This window comes from Mustela nivalis, assembly GCF_964662115.1.
Source record: "Mustela nivalis genome assembly, chromosome: 6".
Lineage (NCBI taxonomy): Eukaryota > Metazoa > Chordata > Mammalia > Carnivora > Mustelidae > Mustela > Mustela nivalis.
In genome coordinates, this window is record NC_139025.1 from 1,611,641 (window position 1) to 1,625,675 (window position 14,035).

Consider the following 14,035-nt stretch of genomic DNA (forward strand, 5'->3'; position numbering starts at 1 on the left):
CTCCCTGAGAGAGGTCACCCTGATGGCCCTTGTCCTGACCCTGAGGGTGTGTGGGAGGGAAGGCATTGGCTCGGCCCCCACCCACACAGGCACGGGTCTGGCAGACCCGCAGTGTCTTGCAGGTGGCCGGCAGCCGCTTCCCTGGCTCGTGCTGGACCTGCCGCAGGAAGACCTGGAGGAGGACGCCCCAGGAGCCGGCCTGTGGCCCACCACCGTCACCCTGCTCACCCTCTTCCTACTGACTCTCTTCTACAGCACAGCACTGACTGTGACAAGTGTGCGGGGCCCAGCCGACAGCAGAGAAGGCCCCCAGTACTGAGCAGAGGTCAGCCAGGCACAGGTAGGGGTGAGGAGGCAGGGTGCTGGGCTGGCTGGGGCAAGCGGGTCGGCCGTTAGAGCACCTGCCTGTCCCCCACCCCTGGGGGTCTAACTTCCCAAGGAGGTGGTCCCTCTCGTCGACACTGACGACAGGGGCAGTCCTGGGGGGCAGATCAAACAACCCCCAGCAGGATCTGGGAGTGAGCGCCCTGGGCGCTGTCACTGCAGGTTCAATTCGTCTCCCCTGAGTCAGGGAGGGCTGGAGACAGGGCACTGGCAAGGACCTCCCCCGGGCCCTGACCCCGCTGTCTCTGCAGGGAGGAGTCTGAAGGAGCCTCCCGGAACCCCAGCTGAATGCCAGAGCTCAGCCCTTCTCAGAAGCTGCCCACTCACCCATACACAGGCCTTGTTGGTGCAATAAACGGATCCCAAAATCAGAGTTCTCAGAGTCTAAATGAGTGAGGGGGAGGAGAGGGACAGGGGCTTGGGAGGGGGACACCTGCCTCATGGCCCAAGGTGAGGCCCCTTCACCTACAACCCCCCTGATCTGGTGCTACAGAAAGCACAGTGCAGGACAAGAGCTGTCCTTCACCAAGAACAGTATGGAGCAAGACCACTCCAACCACTGCACCCAGGACATTGGTCCTGGTCACTGAGTCCTGGTCCTGATCACTGAGCCCTGGTCATCACTGAGACCTGGTTCTGGTCATTGTGACCTGGTACAGATCACTAGGCCATGGTCCTGGCCATTGAGACCTGTTCCTGGTCACTGAGCCAGGGTCCTGTTCAGTAAAACCTGGTACTAACCACCAGGCCTTGGTTCTGGTTGCTGATCCCTGGTTCTGATCATTGAGACCTAGTACTGATCACTGGACCTTGGTCCTGGTCACTGAGCCCTGGTTCTCATCACTGGGCCCTGGCCTTGGTCACTGGGCCCTGTTCCTGGTCACTGAGCCCTAGTTTTTATAAATGAGCACTAGTTCTTACCACTGGGTCTGGCCCTTATCACCAAGCCCTGGTCCTCATCACTGGACTCTAGTCCTGATCACTGAGCCCTGGTCCTATTCACTGGTCCCTGGTCCTGATAAGTGGTCCCTGGTCCTGGTCCTGGTCTCTGAGACCTAGTACAGATCAATGGGCCTTGGTCCTTATCACTGAGTCTTGGTTCTCATCACTGGGCCCTAGTCCTAATCACTAGCCCTAATCATGGTCACTGAGCCCTGATTCTCATCACTGATCTCTGGTCCTGATCACTGAACCCTGATCCCGGTTCCTGAGCCCTGGTCCTGGTCACTGAGCCCTAATCCCGGTCCCTGAACCCTGATCCTGGTCCCTGAGCCCTGGTCCTGATCACTGAGCCCTGGTCCTGATCACTGAACCCTGGTCCTGGTCACTGAAACCATCAGGCCTTAGTCCTGGTTGCTGATCCTTGGTTCTGGTCATTGTGACCTAGTACTGGTCACTGAGCCCTGGTCCTCATCACTGGGCCATGGCCTTGGTCACTGGGCCCTGTTCCTGGTCACCAGGTCCTGGTCCTAGTCACTGACTGCTGGTTCTGGTCATTGTGACCTAGTACTGGTCACTGAGCCCTGGTCCTCATCACTGGGCCATGGCCTTGGTCACTGGGCCCTGTTCCTGGTCACCAGGTCCTGGTCCTAGTCACTGACTGCTGGTTCTGGTCATTGTGACCTAGTACTGGTCACTGGGCCCTCGTTCTCGTCACTGAGACTTAATCCTGGTCATGATCACTGAGCCCTGATCCTCAAAACTGGGCCCTAGCCCTGGTCACTGTGACCTGGTCCTGATCACTGAGCCCTAGCCTTTATGAATGAGCCCTAGTTCTTATCACTGGGTCTGGTCCTTGTCACCAAGCCCTGGTCCTCATCACTGGACTCTAGTCCTGATCACTGAGCCCTGGTCCTATTCACTGGTCCCTGGTCCTGATAAGTGGTCCCTGGTCCTGGTCTCTGAGACCTAGTACAGATCAATGGGCCTTGGTCCTTGCCGCTGAGCCCTGGTTCTCATCACTGGGCCCTAGTCCTAATCACTAGCCCTAGTCATGGTCACTGAGCCCTCGGTCTAGTCACTGTTCCCTGGTCCTGGTCACTCAGCCCTGGTCCTCTTCATGGTGACCTGATCTGATCTCTGAACACTGGTCCCAATCCTTTTATTCTGATCACTTATGCATAGCCCTGGTCACTGAGCCCTGCTCCTGATCACTGGTCTCTGGTCTGGTCCCTGAGCCCAGGTGCTGGTCACTGGGTCCTGGGCCCAGTCACTCTGCCCTGGTTCTGGTAACTAACCTCAATTCCCGGTCACTGAGCCCTTGTCCAAAAACTGAGTCCTAGTGTTCAGTACAGGGTCAGGTCCTGACCCAAGGCCCGTTTATTCTGGGTTGGAGCCCTTGTTCACGGCCTGTGTCACACTTAGATCCGGAGCCCTGTCCCCATGCTCTGGGTCCTTAGTCCTGACGTTCATCAGAAGTGACCCACACCAAGAAGAGGGAGCCTCCCAGGGCACCCAAGACCCTCTTGGCCCGGGCACCAGATGGAGGATGTGGTGGTGTCTCCCATGACTGGTTTCATCTTTTCCACGGCCCAGAGCGGTGTGTAGGTCCTGACCTGAGGGAAAGCAAATCAGGACAAGTCCAGGACCCATGAGGGCATGAGCCAGACCCCCAGGCCATGAGGGTCACCCACACAGGGGTTCCTTGCGGGGAGAGGCCTCAGTCGCAGGAGTGGGCACAGGGGTAGAGGCAATGGTGTTTGTCTTCTCTTGTTTTTCTCTTTCATCTCAGGCTTCACCTGCTGAACACCCAAAATAGCCCTGAGGCTGGGGGGGCAGGGGCTGAGTCATTGCGAGGCTACCCAGGCAGGTGTCCCCACAAGAAACTGCTGTTCCCAGAATCAGGCCCGAAAACCGAGACCTGGCCAGGTGGGCCTGCGGCCCAAGCAAGGGGCTAGAGCCCCGAGGGCAATGTGGTGTCAGGGAGGTTCCCAAAACCTGCACGACAGCCCAGCCCCCACTTCATGTGGGCCCCATCAGCCAGGGTCAGCCGGGGTCAGCCCAGGGTCAACCAGGGTCAGCCAGGGTCAGCTGGGATCCCCTTGGATAGCCAACGTCAGCCTGGGATCAGCCAGGGTCCACCAGGGTTAGGCCTTAGAGAGGCCATGGTCAGCCAGAATTAGACAAAAGTCTCCTAGTTCTGTCAGGGACAGCCAGGGTCAGCCAGGGTCAGCCCAGGGTCAGGGTCAGGGTCAGCCAGAGTCAGCGTGGGTTTGGCCAGGATCTGCGCAGGGGATGCTGACATCCGACAGTTCAGGCCTCAGCGGGGCTCGAGCTGGCCCCAGGACTCTCAGTCATGCAGACCCTGGGGCTGTGAACTGTGCCCACAGGGCAGCCACACTGGCTGGGACCCTGGCGTTACACTGTGGCACTGACCCCTGCCATTCCCGCAGCCGGACGCTCTCCGGCTCTCCCACCAGGGCAGACTGTGAGCACGGCGCCCAGCCGAGGCCGTGGACCGGGACACACACGCTCTCGCCAGGGTTCACAGTAGGATGCACATCCCACCCCTGGGGCCACTGGGGGTCCAGGAAAGGGGAGACGACATGGGGCTCAGTGAGAGAGACAGAGACAGGAAGGGGCGATGCAGAGATGGGACAGGACAGAGGACTGGAGAAAAGGTCAGGGCCAGAGAGGCAGGACAGGACCGACCCTGCGAGCGGCCCCTCACACAAGCCCGCACACCCACGGACACGCACACACTCCGCGCACACAGACACACTCCCACCACCGCCTCCTCCGGGCCCTACGGGCTCAGGGGGTCCCGCTGTGGCCCCTCAGGCCCGGCCACTCCCCGTGGGACCGAGCAACACAGCCAGGTGTCTGGGTCCCGGCCTCACCCCTCACGAGACCTGCGCCCCCGTCCAGCCCTGGGGTCCAGGGGGTTGTGGGCAGGGCAGGGGCAGAGCAGTGTGGGGACCCCGGCGCCCCCCGGGGTCTGGCCCCACGGCCACTGGGACGCCCACCCAGCCCTGTGCACTCGGCCCTGTCACCGTCCCAGCGCGAGCAGGCCTCTGGGCCTCGGGGAGAAGCCCACAGGCCTGCCTGGGTCCCCCGCACGGGGCTGGGAAGTGGGGGTCCCTGAGGCAGGGGAGGCACTGGGACTCCGGCTGCAGGGGCTCAGGCCTGGAGCCAGGGCGGGGCCCGCACGAGGGGTTGCCAGCCCGGGGGCTGGGGGACAAGGGAGCGCAAGGCAACCACACCACACAGCCCGAGGACGGGTCATCAGGACGGCGGGACGGGGGGCTCCCAGAGCGCTGCGGACCCTGTGTGGGTTAGGCGTCTGTGGGAGGGGTCTAGGGGCTGCCCAGGGTGGCCAGGCGGGGTGGGAGCGGGGGCAGAGGAGCCTTGAGTGGGGCCTCGGGGGGGGGCTGACGTGGCCGGCACCGGGCTCGGGCACGGGGTGGCTGCCGCGTGGGGACTAGCCCTGGAGCGAGTGGGAGGCCGGGGTCCCACGGGGTGGGCAGGTGGGCTGCAGGGGTGAGGGGAGCCAGACCCGGGGGGAGAGTGGGGGTGCGGGGCGTTGACTGCTCGCAATAGGTGTTTCGTGGCAGCCGTGGCCACGGTCGCCAAACTGTGGAAAGAACCGAGATGCCCTTCAGCGGACGAACGGATGGAGACGCGGCCCCCGGACACTCTGGAGTACGACGCCCCCGGCAGAGAGGAGGGAACCCCGACGTCCGTAGCGACGCGACGGACTGGAAGACGGTGCCGAGCGAGAGGAGTCCAGCCGCGAGCGTCCGTCGTCGCGTGGGTCCGCTCGCTTGTGGGGCCGAGGAACGACGCGGAGGACACGGGGAGAGGGAGAGGAGGAGGGACTTGCCGGACGCAGGAGGGGACAGGAGCCACGAGAGACGGTGGGCGCCGGGCGCGGCCCAAGCTCCTCGGACCCTCCATCCCACCGGGGAGCCCCCGGCTCCCTCTGGAGCTCAGGGAACGGCAGGTTTCGGCTTGGCGGGCGCTGGCCAGCGCTGGCCGCTGTGCCCCGAGACGGGCCCGCGGGGCGGGGCGGCATCACCAGCCTTTAGGGTCTCCCGTCAGGACCCCTGGCCTAGGGCGCTCGTTCCCGGAGGGGCACAGTGCCTTGGGGCACGGCCCTGCTGCGACCCCGTCCCTCGCTGCCACGCGCAGCAGGGACCCGGGGGCCAGGCAGAGGTGGGCGCCTCCCTCAGCGAGGGTCCCGAGGCGGGTCCCCCACTTCACTCCCTCCTGCCCTGTTAGCCGGGAGCCCTCCAGGAGGAGACGCTCCCTCGTCCGCTTTCCGCTGGGGACGGTGGGGCAGGGTCGCTGCGGACGCAGCCGTCGGGCGCCACGGACGGAGGGCGCCTCGCCCCACTCCTGCTTCCCCAGCAAGGAGGCAGGGCCGTGCCAAGGGATCATCTTGGAATATGAGCTTCATGGTGTCCCCCTTGCCAGCCGTGCTATTGCCCCGTCCGGAGCCCTCTGGGCCTCCCTGACCTCCACCGCCTCCCTGGGCGTCTCCCTGCTTGGGACCAGTGACACTGTGGGCTTCAGCCCCAGGCCTGCAGCCCCCCTGCTCTTTGCACCCAGGCACACCGGGCCCATGAGCCCCAGAGGGGCGAGCTCCGTCCTGCTGCCCTGCACCCGGAGGGGGGCCACATCCCAGCAGGCCACGGCTTTCCGTGGCCCGGTCCCAGCCCCGGCCGGCCTCTGAGGTCCTGGGCTGAGCCGGCGCGGCCGTGTGGGGGGTGAGAGTGCGCCGCCAGGGTCTCGGCCCCCCCAGGAGGCCGTCCACCCCCACCCCACACCTGTTTCTCCCCCTAGTTACTCATTTCAGTGGAAGCTGTCCCTGAAGGGGACATGCAAATGTCTGTTTGTTCCACACCGAGAAACACCCTTGTCACCCGGGGGCCGTTTCCAGAAATAGCTCCCACCGCCCTGCACCTGGCGCCCCGCCGCAGCCCCCACCGCACGGCGAGCTTAGCCCAGGCCACGGGGTGTGGGGACCGTCCACGCTCCCGGCTGGCAGTGGCCGCCGTGGGACAGTGGCGCGGCTGACACGTGGCAGCCCTGCAGGTGGTGACCTCCGTGAGCGAGAAGTGTTCTCAGCACGTCCCCCTCTGTGACTAGGGTCCCCTGCGGGCCAGCCTGGACGCTCCAAGCCCCCGGGTGGGTGGGGTGTCGGGGAGCAAGCGGGGCAGAGGAGAGGCCGTGCGGGACAGAGCCGGCCTGCGGTCACGTGGGGACAGGCACGGGGTCCCCGAGCATGTGGGCCCCTGGGTGACCACAGCACCCAGCCCTGGTCAGCCTGAGGGCCCTGGCCTTGCCTGGGCTGTCCTCACCCCCACCCTCCCGTCCACACTGTGCGAGCAGCTGGGCCTCCCGCTCTGCCTCTCCCTTGCCCGTGTCTCTCCCTGTTGCCCCCCTACCCCTCACCCCTTCTCTCCGCCTCTGTCTCTGTCTCTGTCTCTGTCTCTGTCTCTCCCTGTCCATCTCTGTGTCTCTCTATGTCTCCCACGTTCACTCTGTCTCTGCCATTGTTCCGTCGCTCTCTGTCCATCTGTCTGTCTCCACCGTGTCTCTCCAAGTCCCAAACTCAGGAGTGGGGCGAGGCGCCCTCCGTCCGTGGCGCCCGACGCCACGTGGCTCCTCTGCCCCCGCTCCCACCCCGCCTGGCCACCCTGGGCAGCCCCTGGACCCCTCCCACAGACGCCTAACCCACACAGGGTCCGCAGCGCTCTGGGAGCCCCCCGTCCCGCCGTCCTGATGACCCGCCCTCGGGCTGTGTGCTGTGGTTGCCTTGCGCTCCCTTGTCCCCCAGCCCCCGGGCTGGCAACCCCTCGTGCGGGCCCCGCCCTGGCTCCAGGCCTGAGCCCCTGCAGCCGGAGTCCCAGTGCCTCCCCTGCCTCAGGGACCCCCACTTCCCAGCCCCGTGCGGGGGACCCAGGCAGGCCTGTGGGCTTCTCCCCGAGGCCCAGAGGCCTGCTCGCGCTGGGACGGTGACAGGGCCGAGTGCACAGGGCTGGGTGGGCGTCCCAGTGGCCGTGGGGCCAGACCCCGGGGGGCGCCGGGGTCCCCACACTGCTCTGCCCCTGCCCTGCCCACAACCCCCTGGACCCCAGGGCTGGACGGGGGCGCAGGTCTCGTGAGGGGTGAGGCCGGGACCCAGACACCTGGCTGTGTTGCTCGGTCCCACGGAGAGTGGCCGGGCCTGAGGGGCCACAGCGGGACCCCCTGAGCCCCCAGGGCCCGGAGGAGGCGGTGGTGGGAGTGTGTCTGTGTGCGCGGAGTGTGTGGGAGGGAGCGTGTGCGTTCATCGGAGCCCGCACCGTGGGATCTGCGTCCTGGCCTGTGTCTGTCTGCACGTCTGTGTGCGGTGTGGATGGGCTGTGGGCTCCTACGGTCCATCTCTGGGCAGCCCTGGGCCACCTGCCCGGGGACCAGGCTCCCCCATTATGCTGAATCCCGGGGCCCCTCCACCACACCGGTCCACCCACCCCACCCCCCAGGGCTCCTCGGCTGACCTCGTGCCTGTGTCCCTGCCCGGCTACGGCCCTGCCCGCCAGCCCAGCCCCGTCACTGTCCCCAGGCCTCGGGGGGCCTGTGGAGAGCCAGCACCGACCGGAGAGTGGATGGGGTTCAGTCCCAGAGGCGACATTGGTGAGCCTGGCCTGGAGACGGGGAGGAGCGGCCAGGCCTCCTGGGGAGCACCTACTGCACTCGTGCGCCCCACACGCCCTACGTGCTACGTATGCCCACACACACCTCGACACGCCGCGCACACTTTCCACACCCCACTCTGCACACGTGCGTGCACACCCACGGGCCAGCTCACCCTCTTCTCCGCACACACACGCGTGAGACGCACCGTGGAGCTGAGCTTTGTCCCCGGGGTCGGAAGTCTGCCTGTGTGGGCGCGGTGGCCACCCTGGGTCTCCGTGGCCAGGGCCGAGGTCAGAGACGTGCGGCCACGGCTAGGGGCCAGCCCCTGTGGTCACCCGCCCCTCAGGGACACCCAAGAGGGTACTGGTGCGCCGTCGGGAGTGTGTGGCTAGGACCTGCCTGCCGCTGGGGCTCACTGTCTGTCTGCCCCCAGCCCAGGGACACTGTGGTTCTGGAAGGTTCTGAGTGGCAGGGCCGTGGGCCACACTCAGGATGGGCACCTTGGCCCCCGGGGCTGCTGCAACCAAGACACAACCCAGGCCTGGGCTTCACATGCTGCCCGGAGGGGAGACGGCTCCCTGGGGCCCTGCCAAGACCCTCACACCGTCCCCGTGGAGCCTGAAAGCAGGGCTCCCCTCCCCCCAGCCGAGTTGAAAAACATGACCCCGTGGGCACCGGTGCAGCTCCCAACCCCCACGTGGGCACAAACATACACTTGCAAATGTTTCTAAAAACATCAAGGTCGGGAACCGCAGAGCAGGTGGGGTCAGACTGGGAAGCCCCAGTGGCCCCTGAGACCGAACCAGCCCAGCCAGAACGGGCAGCATTTGCATGGGGGGGGGAGGCTGTGCCGCTGCCCGCCAGGTGCGAGGACTCCCGACCCTTCCCCCTGCCCTGGCCGTCCCCCAGGTGACCCGGGCCAGAGTGGAAGGGGCCTGTTGTCGGGGGGACCTTGCAGACCACCCGGGGACAAAGCCCCTGGCCCACAGCCAGGTCGCACCCACCCCTCAGCCCCAGCCGGCTCTGCCCTTCCCAGGCCATCCTGCCCTCAACCTCTGTCCCTGCTGGGCTCCCCCAAATGGCCGCCCTAGATGCAGACCTGCCCCCGTCCCAAGCGGGCTGGGGCGGCCCCCGGGAGCTGCCTCGGGCTCCTGCGCCCCCTCTGAGAGCCCCGGGGCACCAGCAAGGGCACGATGACCGATGACCGTGGCGCTGGACGCCCTCTGGGCACCCACTCCTGGGACATCAGAGCGGTGTCCTACCGGGACGGGCCTGTCCCTCCTCGGCCTGCGCCCACCTTCCCAGCCAGGCCAGCCCCCTCCGGACAAGAGCCGGACTTGAGACAGGCCCCTGGGAGGGAATCCAGCTGCGGCCTGGGGGACAGGGGCCCTGGGGAGACCCTTCCCGCACGGCCTCCCGCAGCACGGCCATGCAGAGCCACACGGCCACACGGACACACACGCGGAGACACGGACTCACACAGACACACGGACACACAGAGAGAGACAAAGACACACGGACACACACACAGAGACACAGACACACAGACACACACACAGAGACACAGACTCACACAGACACACGGACACACACACAGAGACACAGACACACACACAGACACACGGACACACACACAGAGACACAGACACACACACAGACACACGGACTCACACAGACACATGAACACACACACAGAGACACAGACACACAGACACACACACAGACACACGGACTCACACAGACACACGGACACACACGCGGAGACACAGACACACAGACACACACACAGACACACGGACTCACACAGACACACAGACACACACACAGAGACACAGACACACGGACACACACACAGAGACACAGACTCACACAGACACACGGACACACACAGAGAGACACAGACACACAGACACACACACAGACACACGGACTCACACAGACACACGGACACACACAGACACACGGACACACACACAGAGACACAGACTCACACAGACACACAGACACACACACAGAGACACAGACACACGGACACACACACAGAGACACAGACTCACACAGACACACGGACACACACAGAGAGACACAGACACACAGACACACACACAGACACACGGACTCACACAGACACACAGACACACACACAGAGACACAGACACACGGACACACACACAGAGACACAGACTCACACAGACACACGGACACACACAGAGAGACACAGACACACAGACACACACACAGACACACGGACTCACACAGACACACGGACACACACACAGAGACACGGACTCACACAGACACACGGACACACACACAGAGACACAGACACACAGACACACACACAGACACACGGACACACACAGACACACGGACTCATACAGACACACAGACACACAGACACACACACAGATACACGGACACACACACAGAGACACACACACACACACAGACACACGGACTCACACAGACACACAGACACACACACAGACACACGGACTCACACAGACACACGGACACACACACGGAGACACAGACACACACACAGACCCACGGACTCACACAGACACAAGGACACACACAGACACACGGACACACACGCGGAGACACAGACATATACACAGACACACGGACTCACACAGACACACGGACACACACACGGAGACACAGACACACACAGACACATGGACACACACACACAGAGATGCACAGACTCACTGTTAGACACACACACACGCAGACATCAACATACAGAGGTTCCCACTGACCAGACACACGGACACAGACAGACACCCCAGCCACTCACTCTCAGAGACTCACACTTGGTAACAGCCACGTGCATGCTGCACACACACACACAGACAATCACAGGTTCCAGAGCTGGAATCACATACACCACCATGGTCCAGAGTACTACAGGCCCTCACACACACACGGGCTCACACAGCTGCACACACTCGGGAGACACACACAGACTCACACGGATACACACAGACACACACACACACACAGTCCACAGACACACAAAGACACACACACAGTCCATAGACACACACATACACATACACTCACACACACATACACATAGTCCACAGACACACACCCACATACAGACTTTCTCACACACACACAGTCTACAGACACACACAGACTCACACAGATACAGACACAGACACACATGGTCCCACAGACACAGACTCACACACAGTCCACACACACACACTCACATAGTCTACAGACACATATAATCTATAGACACACACAGACATGCACACACACACAGTAGACAGACACACACAGTCCACAGACACACAAAGACACACACAGACACACACAGTGCACAGACTCACACAAACTCACATGGATACACACAGATACAGACATACACAGTCCATAGATACACACAGACACACACGGTCCCACAGACACACAGACACACACACACACAGTCCACAGACACACACAGACTCACATGGATACACAGAGACACAGACACACACGGTCCCACAGACACACACAGACTCACACACAGTCTACAGAAACACACACACACACGGTCCACAGACACACACACACAGAGAGTCTACAGACACACACAGACACACATGCACACACACACACACAGTACACACACACACTGTCCACAGACACACAGACTCACATACACACACAGACTCACACACATACAGACTCTCACACACACACACACACACAGTAGACAGACACACGCAGACACACATGCACACACACACAGTAGACAGACACACACACACAGTCCACAGACACACAAAAACACACACAGTCCACAGACTCACATGGATACACACACACACACACAGAGTCCACAGACATCCACAGACACACACACACATACAGACTCTCACACACACACACACACACACAGAGTCCACAGACACACAAAGACACACACAGATACACACAGTCCACAGACACACAAAGACTCACACGGATACACACATACACAGACACACGCAGTCCACAGACACACACACACAGACTCACAAGGATACACACAGACACACACATACAGACTCACAAGGATACACACAGACACACACAGTCCACAGACACACACAGACACACACACATACAGACTCTCACACACAGTCTACAGACACACACATGCACACACACACAGTCCACAGACACACACAGTCTACAGATACACACCCACACAGTCCACAGACACACAAAAACACACACAGTCCACAGACTCACACAGATACATAGTCTGTGGACTGTGTGTGCCTGTGGGACCGTGTGTGTCTGTGTCTGTGTGTATCCTTGTGAGTCTGTGTGTGTGTGAGTGTATCTCTACAGACACACACACACAGACTCACAAGGATACACACAGACTCTGTAGAGATACTGAGAGTGAGTGGCTGGGGTGTCTGTCTGTGTATCTCACATGGATACACACAGTCCATAGAGATACACTCACACACACACAGACTCACAAGGATACACACAGACACACACAGTCCACAGACACACACACACAGACTCACACACACATACAAACTCTCACACACACAGCCTACAGACACACATGCACACACACACAGTAGACAGACACACACAGTCTACAGATACACACAAACACAGTCCACAGACACACACACACAGACTCACAACACATACAGACTCACACACACAGTCTACAGACACACACAGCCTACAGACACACACACACAGACTCACAAGGATACACACAGACACACACAGTCCACAGAAACACACACACACAAACTCACACACACATACAAACTCTCACACACACAGTCTACAGATACACACAGTCTACAGACACACATAGCCTACAGACACACACATGCACACACACATAGTAGACAGACACACACAGTCTACAGATACACACACACACAAACACACACAGTCCACAGACTCACACAGATACACACAGAGAGATACACTCACACACACAAAGACTCACAAGGATACACACAGACACAGACACACACGGTCCCACAGACACACACAGTCCACAGACACACACACACACAGTCCACAGACACACACAGTCCACAGACACACACAAAGTCCACAGACACACAAAGATACACACAGACACACACAGTCCACAGACACACACATACACACAGACACACACAGTCCATAGACACACACAGATACCCATGCACAGACACAGTAGACAGACACACACAGACACACACAGACACACAGTCTACAGACACACACACACAATCCACAGACACACAAAGACACACACGGTCCACAGACTCACATGGATACACACAGACACACACACACAGAGTCCACAGACATACAGAGACACACAGTCTACAGACACACACACACAATCCACAGACACACACACACACACAGTCCACAGACTCACATGGATACACACAGACACACACAGTCCACAGACACACACACACACAGTCCACAGACACACACAGTCCACAGACTCACATGGATACACACAGTCCATAGACACAAACAGTCCATAGACACACACAAAGTCCACAGACACACAAAGATACACACAGACACACACAGTCCACAGACTTACACAGAGACACAGTCCACAGACACACACATACACACAGACACACACAGTCCATAGACACACACAGATACCCATGCACAGACACAGTACACAGACACACACAGACACACAGAGACACACAGTCTACAGACACACACACACAATCCACAGACACACAAAGACACAGTCCACAGACTCACATGGATACACACAGACACACACACACAGAGTCCACAGACATACAGAGACACACAGTCTACAGACACACACACACAATCCACAGACACACACACACACACACAGCCCACAGACTCACATGGATACACACAGACACACACAGTCCACAGACACACACACACACAGACTCACACACACATACAAACTCTCACACACACAGTCTACAGATACACACAGTCTACAGACACACATAGCCTACAGAAACACACATGCACACACACATAGTAGACAGACACACAC